The 12,302-nt window shown below is 54.7% G+C and overlaps 1 long non-coding RNA gene and 1 pseudogene across 3 annotated transcripts in view; one reads left to right on the top strand and one right to left on the bottom strand.

Annotated features, from left to right (window-relative positions):
• Positions 1-1,164: 1,164 nt before the first annotated feature.
• LOC144580343 (uncharacterized) overlaps positions 1,165-12,302 on the top strand; it is a 25,601-nt gene continuing 14,463 nt past the window's right edge. The window contains exon 1 of one of the 2 annotated variants that reach the window (XR_013529655.1): positions 1,165-1,558. This is a non-coding gene — a long non-coding RNA (uncharacterized LOC144580343). Of the gene's footprint in view, positions 1,559-5,225; positions 5,738-12,302 lie in introns of those variants that run through there. The other variant, XR_013529657.1, reaches the window with a different exon arrangement.
• On the bottom strand, positions 7,454-8,084 carry LOC128930904 (ATP synthase peripheral stalk subunit d, mitochondrial pseudogene; annotated as a pseudogene). Its single transcript, XR_008479201.2, has one exon. The product of XR_008479201.2 is annotated as an ATP synthase peripheral stalk subunit d, mitochondrial pseudogene (transcript).

Below are 12,302 nucleotides of genomic sequence, written 5' to 3'. Positions count from 1 at the left end.
ACTCCGGTAGCCTGCACACAGCTCACTCACTGCAACAGTGAACTTCTGTGCTTAAGCACTTCTCCTGCCTCAGCTTCCTGCGTTGCTGAGAATATAGGCATGTTCCACAATGCTTGGCAATTTTTTTAAGTAGTGCTAATCTCTCTCGTTGTGTTGCCCAGGTTAGTCTCAGACTCCTGACCTCTAGCCATTCTTCCACCTTGGTCTGTAGAAGTGTTAGAATTACAGGCATGAGCCACTGTGCCCATTCCTATAATTTGATATTTTCAACAATACTTTTAGTGAAATCCATCACGAAGGCATTTAGCAAAGAAAGCTCACTATTATGATACAAACTTGTATACATATTGTGTGCTCATGTGAGCGTTCCTCCGTGTCTGTTTTCTGAGAAATGGTATTCTTTTACCTAGGGGCATTTGTTGAAGAGCTGTGGGGACCGTTTGGGAGGATGCTCTTGGCCAGTAACATAATGAAACAGAAATCAGAAGACTGGCGACCCCATGTGCCTTCATATCCTTCCCCTTCGTCGCTCACCCGCAAACCAGGGATCCCACTCATTCCTGGCCGACATGTCGTTTGCTTGTTATCTGGCGTCACCTACCGGTCAGTTTTATTGAAAACGTAGGTGTTAAGCTTGTAGGCAAACCTTGAGCAGCCAGGTAAAGCAGTGGTTTCTTTGAAGTCCCACACACCCTGAGCTCAGAGGCACTCCTTTCCTCCCTTCCCACAAGGCCTTGTTGTCTAGGAAACCTCCACACTTGCTTGGCCCCATTGTTCTATTATTTGTATTTCTTTCTTTTCTTTTCTTTTTTTTTTTTTCTCGAGACTGAATTTTGCTTTTGTTGCAAAAGTTTGGAGTGCAATGACGCCATCTGGGCTCATTACAACATCCACCTCCTGGGTTCAAGCGATTCTCCTACCTTGGCAAAATTAATTTTCTAAAATGAGTGAGACCTGTCTCAGGTGTTCGAGGTTCACAATGATACGTGCATTGTAGAAGCACACTTGGAGTTATCATGAACAAGAACGATCCTAAATCCCTACATATGCAGCGAAGCCGGGTATTTGTAAACTAAATGGCACTTCCTGGAAGTAAATGAATGCATGCTGGGAAAAAACTATGAACCTCCCACCTTTTAAGGAAGCGGTAACAGTAAATTATTTGTCATTTTCAGAGTCAGCTTTTTCCCTGAGTCATCCCCACCCAGGTTGGAAACATTCCAGAGTGAGCAGAGGTGCCTCCAGCCTTTGCTTCTCCCCCCTTTGTCCCCTGGGCCCTTCTCTCAACCTTTGCCGCAATCACATTTCAGATCCTGCAAAAGCAGATGGGAGCCCTGGAGAGAGTTCTGTTTTCTTTCTTTCTCCAGTACAATGGCACGACCTCGGCTCGCTGCAAGCTCCACCTCCTGGGTTCCAGGGATTCTCCTGCCTCCGCCTTCTGAGTAGCTGGGATTATGGGCCACCACCACCTCGCCCGACAAATTTTTTGTATTTTCAGTAAAGTGGGGTTTCGTCGTGTTTTCCAGGCTGGGATTACAGGCTTGAGCCACCGCACCCGGTGAGTTATGTTTTCTTTTTAAAGGGAAAGGCAGACTGGAATGGATTTACCCCAGAGCTGTGCATATGCTTGGAAATCATCATAGTTAGACATGTGAAACAGATTAGTTTCACTGTATCTGTGTCCCATGTGTTGTTGCCTATGTGTTGCCACAGTACAGTAGAAACCGCAGGTTTAGATTTTTGTTGTATGTGCTTGGCTGAGTAGCCAATGGGGCGAAGCTACCCTCTGTGAGATTATTATTGACTCCTCTAAGTCAGAATCCCTCTTAGGCACAACTATAGGGCAGCCTCAGAGCCTCGATTGACCTCAGATAGAGGGTCTTGTTCATCTCCTCAGCGGGCCAGTCCACTACGGGCATCACTGAAACAGCGGTTCATTCAGAGAGCCCCTCCTCCTGGGAAATGAGGTGTGACCAGAAAGAAAGTAGTCCCCTGGACCATCACTTAACGAAATTCTGGGAAGCCTGATGTTAAATTATTCCTAGATGCCCTGCTTCAGGGGTCAGCGTTTTCTTTTTTTATTTTTATTTTTTGAGATGAGGTCTCACTTTCACCCAGACTGGAGTGTAGTGGCATGATCCCAGCTCACTGCAACCACCACTTCCCAGGTTTAAGCAATTATCCTGCCTCAGCCTCCTAAGTAGATGGGATTACACGCATGCACTACCATGCCTGGCTAATTTTTTTTTTTTTTTTTTTTTTTTATGGAGTCTTGCTCTGTCGCCCAGGCATGAGTCCAGTAGGGTGAACTCTGTGCTCTGCAACTCCGCCTCCCGGGTTCAAGTGATTCTCCTGCCACAGCCCACTAAGTAGCTGAGATAAGAGGTGCTCACCACACCCTGCTAATTTTTGTATTGTTGGTTTCCCCATTTTGGCCATGCTGTCTGGCTCTTGTGACCGCAGATGATAAGCCTACCTCGGCCCCCCAAAGTGCTGGGATTATAGGACTGAGTCACCATGATGGTCCCTGAGTCAGGGTTTTCTATGGAGAAGAGCAGATCCCTCGTGGCAATCTATTGAAACTCAGTCCTCCACACAAGGTACTCTCCACACGTGTGGAGAACCCAAAGATATGGCGTGTTCTGTGTAAGTTACCTGTGCTGCTTTACATTCCATTCCTCCTCCTTTTGCCCCTGGAGACATCGCTCCAAACCTATTTATGTTCACTGTCCCTGGAGCCCAGAAACAAGCAGCCTATATCTCATTTCAGAGATCATCTGTGGCTGCTGAACTATGGAAAGGCTCCCATTCCCTTACTCCGGCTGTCAAAAGTACCTTGCCCATAGTTTCTCAAGAAACGGGGGTGTCTTGACTTGGCTTTTGCCTCCTTGGTTTCGCCTTATGCTTCCACCGCAATGGAAACTACTGCATGGGCTGGAACCAGATTCCTCCAGTCTGGTGACAATGACTGAGGTGGACATGTCAGGTGGCATACCATTAGTAAAATCTGTAACTGAAACCTCGCAAACCGTTGATGATGTTGGGTACAAGATTTTCTTCATTCTGTACCACAAAGCTCTGAGACTTTTGCTTTGTTGTTTTTCCTCCCTGTTGCGTGACACGTGTTCACCGTTCTTTTGTTTCGGTACTCTGCGGACGGTCGACGGTGGCGGGGGGGTTGGGGGGCGGGTGTGGAACGCAGAAGGGACTCTAACTTTGGCAGGTTTCACGAGAGACGCGGGAGACCGCCGAGGAACGTGAGACGAGTGCTTTGCCGAATGCCCCGCTCGTTCTCCCGACCCGGCTCGTGAGAGCACGAACGCGGCCGGTGGGTCGGGAGATCTCTACGTGGTCGTGACTCGGCCGTCACGCCCGACGATGGCGGCGACGGCTCGGAAACGTGCGGTCTTTCGGTGCCGATCTGGCACGGTGACGACAGATTCCGAATGGCCCGTGTCTGTGTCTGTTCCTGACGGTACCGTGGTGTATCTGCTCTGGTGTCTAGAGAAAGGCGGAGCTTCCCCGTGCTGCCCCGTTTCCTTGCGTTTTCCTTTTGACGTTGATGGATTCACCTACGTGTTTGTTTATTTGAGATGAAGTCTCAGCTGGGGCTGTCGGCGCGCGCCTATAAAATGAATGAACGGATGGATGGATGGATGGATTGGATGGATGGATGGATGGATGGATGGATGGATGGATGGATGGATGAGTGAGTGAATGAATGGACGGACGAGTCGGTTTCCGGAAATATTTACAGGCGAGGTCGGGTGCCGCAGATGACGGCAGGGCCTTGCTCTGAAATCCTCGAGGCCTCCGCCGTGATTCGGAACGGTGGCTACCTCAAGCGGATGGTCCTGTTTGTGTGCTCTGGTCTTTTTTAATTTCTTGAGACGGAGTTTCGCTCTCGTTACCCAGGCTGGAGTGCGATGGCGCGATCTCGGCTCACCGCAACCTCCGCCTCCTGGGTTCAGGCAATTCTCCTGCCTCAGCCTCCCGAGTAGCTGGGATTACAGGCACGTGCCACCGTGCCCAGCTAATTTATTTATTTGTCTATTTTCCGGTATGTTTAGCAGAGACGGGGTTTCACCCCGTTGACCAGGTTGGTCTCGATCTCTCGACCTCGTGATCCACCCGCCTCGGCCTCCCAAAGTGCTGGGACGACAGGCTTGAGCCACCGCACCCGGCTGTGCTCTGGTCTTCAGGAACGAGCGGAGCCTTCCCGTGCTCCGCCACCTCCTTGTATGTCTTCTACGACCGTCCACGCTTCCATGTACTTTTTTAGAGATGGGGTCTCCCTGTGTCGCCCAGGCCGATCGTACGTAGGTCACTGTGACCTTGAACTGACTGGTGGGCTTAGAGAGATGCTCCCCTGACTCAGCCCCTGAGGAGCTGGGCCTACCGGCCCGGGCGGGTGCCAGGACGCAGCACGACACAAAACGGCCGGCTGATTATCTATCTATCTTCCTTCTTTTTAATTGTTTTCTTCTGCGACAGAGGTTCCGCTCGCTCGCTCGCTCGCTCTGTCGCCCGGGCTGGAGTGCAATTGCTCCCGGACCCAGCGGGAGGGTCGGGTCGGGTCGGGCTGCTTATTCTTGCGGCCTGATGATGAGCTGAAGACGAATTGGGAAAGGAGGGAGTTTTCATTTCTGTGACTGCTTACGGGGAAACGGAAGGCCTGGAAAATATCGCCAGACCGACTCAAAACCACAGAGAGGAGGTCAGAGCCTGTGTACCTTCCGAGCTCTCTGTGTACGTGTCACGGTGCGTGGTCACCTAAAGAGGGAAGCGAATCCCCCCCCCCACCCCCCCGCCCCGGGAGTCTCGCTCTGTCGCCCAGGCTGAAGTGCGGTCGGTGGTGAGATCTTGGCTCACTGCGACCTCCACCTCCCGAGTTCCAGCGATTCTCCTGCCCCTGCCCGGCCTTTCGAGGGCCTGGAGGCGGGGGTTTCGCCATGTTGACGGGGATGGTTCGGAACTCCTGACCCCGGGTGACCCGCCCGCCTCTGCCTCTGACTACCGGAGTGCTGGGGTGAGGGGCGTGGGCCGCCGGGCCTCGGCCTGCTTTTTCTTTTGTTACTAGAGAAGAAAATGGCGTGGGCCCTCTCGCTATCACGGTATACACTCTGCTATTCTGTGTGATACGCCGTGCGTGTGAGTGCGTGCGTGGGTACGTCCGTGCGTGCGTGCGTGCGTGCGTACGTACGTACCTACGCACGTACGTAGGTGCGTGTGTTTCTGCGCGTATTGCCGAGTCACGGTGCTTCCTTCCCCCTCAGGGTCTCCGCTCCATTAGTTGTGGGGGAAATGCCTGGGAGGGTGCCGGGCTGACACTTGCATATGTTGTCATCGGGCGTCACCTAGCGGTCACCGGTTCTCCGAAGTCTAGGCGGCGTGACGGGACGCTCTGGCCGCCCGCCCACCGTCAGGAGAGACTGTGGCTTCTCTCTGCCACCCGCCCCCCACCTCCCCCCACTTAGAGGCCCGCCCTCCCTTAGTCCATTCGTCCCCCACCCCCACCCCCACCCCCACCCCCGACTCCCTCGTTGCCCAGACGACCCCTGGAGACCCTGGCCGGGCCCGATTGTTCTTCTCTTTGATCCGTTGTTTCCCTTTCTTTCTTGGTGTCTTTCTTAACCCATATGGACCCTTCTGCCTGGGTTTTGTGGATGACAGCTCCACTTTAGGCCTTGTCGTTAGTGGGGACTTTCCCGATTCTCCCCAGATGTAGCGAAAGCAGGTAGATGTCCAGAGTGTGCTCGTAAATGGCGTTTCCCAGAAATCATCGAATGAGTGTGGAGGAAGAAACATGCGGTGCCCCCCTTTCGAGGCAGCGATGCCAGCAATCATGAATTAGGTGTCATTGCTGGAGTCGGCTTGTTTCCTGAGTTGCCCTCCGTGCCCACCCCCACCCCAGTCTTGAATACATTTTAGAATAACCTACTGTGCCTCCGTCCCTTCCCCTTCCTCTTTGTGTCCCGTCCTGCTCCCCTTGGTTTCTCTCCTTCCACTCAGGCATATCCCCCCTTCTTTCTTTCTTTCTCTTTCTCTCTCTCTCTCTCTCTCTCCCCCCCTCCCCACCCGCCACCCCTCCCTCCCTCCCTCCCTCCCTCCCTCCCTCCCTCCCTCCCTCCCTCCCTAGGTAAACTCACTCAACCACCCTGGCCCAGGCCCTCATAGTCATTTTTCTTCTTTTTTTTGGAAACAGAGTCTCACTCTGTCACCCAGGCTGGAGTTCGAGGGCACGATCTCGGCTCGCGGCGGCCTCTGCCTCCCGGGTTAAGGCGATTCTCCTGCCTCAGCCTCCTGAGTGGCTGGGGGTTACAGGCATGCACTGCCACGCCCGGAGAAGTTCTTTCTTTCTTCCTTTCTTTCTTTCTTTCTTTCTTTCTTTCTTTCTTTCTTTCTTTCTTTCTTTCTTTCTTTGATTAAAATTAAAGAAGTTTATTTGTATTGTTAGCAGAGACGGGGTTTCACCATGTTGGCCAGCCTGTTGTTGGACTCCTGACCTCAGGTGGCCCACCCGCCTCAGCCTCCCCAGAGTGCTGGGATGACAGGCCTGAGCCACCGCGCCCGGCTCATTGTCACTTTTAACGGTTACCTTACGTGTGGCATTTTTATTTTCCTGGCCAACATATTCCTAAGGTGGAAGGTGTGTCGCAGCCCCTCCCCGGGCCTTACTATGCCGGTAGAGGATTTTTCGAAAAGAAATCTGTCTGTGCTTTCTCCTTTAGTTTCTCTCTCCCTAATTGCCTTCTCCAGTTCTTTCTTTCTTGTTTGTTTCTTTTGTCGTTTTCTGTGTTTCGTTCGTTGTTCCTGTGTTTCTTTCGTTGTTTCTGTGTTTCTTGTGTGGTATTTTTTTTTTTTTTTTTTTTTTGAGATGGAGTTTCCCTTTTGTTACCCAGGCTGGAGTGCAATGGCGCGATCTCGGCTCACCGCAACCTCCACCTCCTGGGTTCAGGCAATTCTCCTGCCTCAGCCTCCTGAGTAGCTGGGATGACAGGCACGCACCAGCATGCCCAGCTAATTTTTTGTATCTTTAGTAGAAATGGGGTTTCACCATGTTGACCTGGATGGTCTCTATCTCTTGACCCCGTGATCCACCCACCTTGGCCTCCCAAAGAGCTGGGATTACAGGCTTGAGCCACCGCGACCGGCTCCTTCCTTCCTTCCTTTCTCTCTTTCTCTCTCTCTCTCTCTCTCTCTCTCTCTCTCTCTCTCTCTCTTTCTTTCTTTTTTCCTTTTTTCTTTATTTTGAGACAAGAGTCTCACTCTGTCACCCAGGCTGGAGTGCGATGGCGCGATCTCAGCTCACGGTGACCTCCACCTCCGGGGTTCAAGCGATTCTCCTGCCTCTGCCTCCTGAGTGGCTGGGGTTACAGGCATGTGCCACCACGTCCGGAGAATTTGTTTTTCTTTTCCTTTTTTATTTTTAACATTAAAATTAAAGAGGTTCTTTTTTTTTTTTTTTTTTTTTTTAATAATTACTTTTATTTTTAATGTCCAGAATGTGTAATATAAGGGCCAGAGCCTCCTCCTGGACTCAATTTTATAAATTCTCAATTGGTTGGTGAGGCCAATAGGGATACTTTTGCTTGTCCAATTTGGTTTCTGGGAAAGCTTCGTTCAAGTCCTCAATGGTCATCTGTTCAAATGGAATTAAGTTCTTATACTTCTCCATCTTTTTCTCATATTCTACAACCCTGGCCTTTGAGAGAGACACCCACTCAGCACAAGACTTCACATCTTCTTTTTCTTCAGCATCCACCAGGGCAGTATATGGATCCTCTGGTATAGGAAACTTCAGGGCATTAAACTTCTTCTCAAAGTCATCCACCAAGCCTGCTTTGGCCACATTGGCCTTGTAGTAAGCCCAGTCAATAGATGGTGGATTCTCAGGTAAAGCAGCCAACCTGGAGGTTAGGATCTCATTCCAGGATTTCAGGGAATTAGCAATGGCCTTTTGGTTTTGGGGTATGATCTCCCAAAAAGCTATCCAGTCAATGGTTTTTAGAGCAAGTTTTCGCCCAGCCATCTTGGAATCCTTCACCGACCCCAGCTGCCTATCGTCCACAGCAGCAAGTAACGGAAGTGGGTCCCTTTTTTTTTTTTTTGGTATTTTTAGCAGAGACGGGGTTTCACCATGTCGGTCAGCCTGTTGTTGGACTCCTGACCTCAGGTGGCCCACCCGACTCAGCCCCCCAGAATGCTGGGATGACAGGCGTGAGCCACCGCACCCGGCTCATAGTCACGTTTAACGGTGACGTTACACGTGGTATTTATATTTTCCTGGCCAACCGTATTCGTAAGGTGGAAGGTGGGTCGCAGCCCCTCCCTGGGCCTTACTATGCTGTTAGAGGATCTTTCGAAAGGAAATCTGTCTATCCTTTCTCCTTTGTTTCTCTCTTCCTAATTGCCTTTTCCAGTTCTTTCTTTCTTTCTTTCTTTCTTTCTTTCTTTCTTTCTTTCTTTCCTTCTTTCTTGTTTGTTTCTTTTGTCGTTTCTGGGTTTCGTTCATTGTTCCTGTGTTTCTTTCGATGTTTCTGTGTTTCTTGTGTGGCCTTTCTTTTTCTTTTTTTATTTTTTATTTCTTTTTTCTTTTGAGACAGAGTCTCAGCCTGTCACCCAGGCTGGAGTGCGATGGCGCGATCTCGGCTCACGGTGACCTCCGGCCTCCATGGTTCAAGCGATTCTCCTGCCTCAGCCTCCTGAGTGGCTGGGATGGCGGGCGTGTGCCACCGCGCCCAGGTAATTTTTGTATTTTTAGTAGAGACGGGGTTTCAACGTTTTGGCCAGGCTGGTCTCGAACTGCTGACCCTGTGATCCGCCCGCCTCGGCCTCCCAAAGTGCTGGGATGACAGGCATGAGCCACCTTGCTTGGCCTGCCTCTCTCTCTCTCTCTCTCTCTCTCTCTCTCTCTCTCTCTCTCTCTCTTTTTCTCTGTCTGTCTGTCTGTCTTTCTCTGTTGCTCTTTCTTTCTGTCTCCCTGCCTTACTTTCGAGATGGAGCCTAGCTCTGTCGCCAGGCCCGATTATGTTTAGCAAGAAATTTCATTTTGTCTATTTTCTTTCTTTCTTCTCTCTGCCTTCCTTCCTTTCTTTTCTTTTTCCCTTTTTTTAGATTTTTACCTAAATGCAGGTGGGGGCTAATGCCGAAAATGGCATTAGCCTCTTCTTTCTGCCTTCCTTTCTTCTTGCTCTGTGTTTTTCTCTTTCTTTCCCTCCTCCCTCCCTCCCTCCCTCCCTCCCTCCCTCCCTTCTTTCCTTTTTTCTGTTCCTTTCCTTTTTTTCTCTCTTTCTTTGTCTTTTATACTTTTTTTGTCTCTTTCGCCCTTTTTTCCTTCACCTCTTTCCTCATTCTTTCTCTTCTTCATCTTTCTTCATTTTCCACCTGTCTTTCATCATCTATTTTCTCCAGATTTTAAAATTTCTGTTTTCTCCATGTCCTTCCTCCCCCCACCCTGCTTCCTTTCTTCCCTCCCTCCTTCCTCCATGTGTCTTTTTTCTATCCTCCCTCCCTCCCTCCCTCCCTCCCTCCCTCCCCCACACCCCAGGTTTGATTGTGAAAGTGTCCTCATTCTGTGTCTCTCTGTCACCTGAACGACTCGCGACCGAGTCCTGTGTGTTCTTTCTCCCTCCGAGATGCATGTCCAAACAGCCACACGTCGTGGGCTTGTCTTTGGAGCCTGTCTCGGTCTACGCAGAGACACGTTTGGAGGACGGTTTCTGTGGGGTTGGGGTGGAGGGGCTGTGTCTTCGGCCTCGGCCAGACTTTTCTCGACTCACGGTTTCGGTTTTGCCGTCCGCCGGCCGCCCTGCCATCTGGATCTCTCTCGGTGACAGGTTTGGGGACCTGGTCGTCGCCGGTTGTCGGGCTCCATCTGGCGGCCGCTTTTATATGGTTTTCTTGGCTTCTGGAGCTCCGGTGACAGCTGCCGAGGGAGGGGACCGTCCCCGCTGTGAGCTAGTCATTGCTCCGGAAAGCCTGCGGCCGTCAGCGGGGCTGTCCCTGTGGCGCCAGAGCTCTGGCGAGTCACTTGTGAGTCAGAGCTCGGGCGTGCAGGGCTGTATGGGGGCAGGCTGTCGCCGAGTTTCCAGGCCCGAGCGAGGTGTCGGGGCTGCCCGGGCCGGTCGACCAGTACGCCGTAGCTCCCGAGGCCCGACCCGCGACCCGCGGGGACCCTCCGGGCGTGGCGCGGGTGGCCGGGGACGCCACTCCACGGCCCTGTGGCGGGCCAGCGCGGGCCCTGGCCGCCAGAGGCACCCACCCACCCGCCGGATTTCTTTCCCGAGTCCCTGTGGGGAGTCGGTGGCCTTCCTGCGCCGTCCTCCCGGGGTGCCGCGCCTGGCCGCGGTCCCTCTGCTGTGACGCTTTACTTCCGAGTCCGCCTTCGTGGTCGGAGAGTGGTCCCTGAGCGCCTTCGTTCCCTCGTGTCGTGTGTCCCTCGCGTGTGAGGGGACGGCCGAAAGAGTCTGTTTCTGAAGGCACGGGCCGGCCCCTGCGTGGCACCGGTGGCCCGGAGGGCGTGCCCGGGAAGGGCTGCTCCCTGGTGTGTGTGTGTGTGTGTGTGTGTGTGTGTGTGTGTGTGTGTGTGTGTGTCTTTAGGTCGACCAGACAGCCCTGGGTGCTCCATGTCTGGCTGTGATGGTGGCCTTTTTGGGGACAGATGTCCGTGTCACGCATTTCTGAGTCGGCGGTGTGGCCGGTGACTAGACCCCCTGCCCCCTGGGCGGGGTGTATCTTTCACTCTGAGTTGTCGTTTTGTGCCACCGGGTTATTGCTGACACGCTGTCCTCTGGCGACCCGTCGCTGGAGAGGTCGGGCCTCTGGATGCGTGGGGGGTCTCTGGTCTACCGGTGACCCGGCTAGCCGGCCCTGCTCTGGGTTGAGCCGCCGGCTGGGGCCCGTGTGCCTTGCCTCCCGTGCATCCGTCTGAGTGTCCCGGCTCCCTGGTGCCGCCCTGGGCCCGGGTCTCTTCCGACTCACCTGGGTGTGGCGGGGAAAGGCCGGTGCGGGCGGGCGGGCTCCCGTCTGCCCGCGTGTGCGCTCCCTGCTGCGGGCACCTGGGGCGGTCGCGACGACCCCGTTCCGTTGGCTCCGTGCCGTGCGTGTCAGGCATCCTCCTCTCCTCTGGGGTTGTCCGCCGTCCCTTCCCCGGAGCGGGGCTGGCCGGCCTCGGGCCCGTGGGCTCCGTGGCTTTGCTGAGGTTGACTCCTTCGCCCCGCTCTGGGTCTCTTCCGATCGATGTGGTGACGTCACGCTCTCCCGGGCCGCGACCGATCCGCGGTGGGCGAGGGACGGACATTCTCGGTGAATGGGACCGCTCTTCTCGTCCCGCCCGCGGGGGCCCCCTTGCCTCTCCTGCACCCTGCCTGTGGGGTCTGGATCGGGAGGTGTAGGGGGTACGGAATCCGGCCCGACCTCGCCGTGCTCCCCCGTTCTCCGCCTGGCGGGGGCCGGTGGGGTCCTCTGACGCGGCAGGCATCCCTCGCTCTCGCCTCCTGTGGTTGTTGCCTTGTCGGGGGCGGCCCCTCTCCGCGGCGGTGGGGGGCTCGTCCCGATGGCCCGTCGTGCTGCCCTCGCCGGGGTGGTGCGAGCGTTGGCTCGGCTTGGGCCTTTTGCGGTGCTCCTGGAGCGCTCCGGGTTGTCCCTCAGGTGCCCGAGGCCGAGCGGTGGTGTCGTTCCCGCCCCCGGGGCCCCCTCCTCCGGTTGCCGCCATGGGGTCTGCGTGTGGGTCCCGAGGAGAAGCGCTCAGCTCGTCGGAGGGTTGTCGTCGAGGCGATCGATCGAGGTTTTGTGCCCCTCGACGCGGGGTTGAGGGGGTGCCTCGGGTTCCGCTCCTCTCGCCGTAGACCTCATCCCTCCCTTCCCTGGGTGTCCCTGAGCGCCTCCGTGGGCGGCCCGGCGAGGGGCGACCGGTGGGTGGGGGAGTGTGACCCGCCCTCGGTGAGAAAGCCTTCTCTAGCGATCCCAGAGGTGTGCTTTGGGGGTACCGGACTCCCCCGGCCCGCCGCCTCTCTCTGCGTTGTGGTAGCGCTTCCGCGTGGCGATTGGATTCGCTCGTGTGTAGGCAGAGTTCCCTCTTCCTCCTCGGTGGCGGGGAGAAGTGGGGTCCGCCGGTCTCCGCGGTGGGGACCGAGCGCCGCTCGTCGCCTACTGTGGCCCGCGCCTCCCCCCTCTGAGTCGGGGGAGGGTCCCGCCGGGCCGGGCCCTGTGTCCTCGCCGTTGGGGAGGTCGTCGCTTGAAGGCTGGGTGCGTGTGGCGTCCCGTCTGGCGCGTGACCCCCTTCCGCTGCGAGCCGGCTC

Source organism: Callithrix jacchus, chromosome 19, assembly GCF_049354715.1.
Source record: "Callithrix jacchus isolate 240 chromosome 19, calJac240_pri, whole genome shotgun sequence".
NCBI classification, from domain to species: domain Eukaryota; kingdom Metazoa; phylum Chordata; class Mammalia; order Primates; family Cebidae; genus Callithrix; species Callithrix jacchus.
The sequence above is the reverse complement of the archived record's forward strand: the minus strand, read 5'-3'. Positions and strand labels throughout refer to the sequence as shown.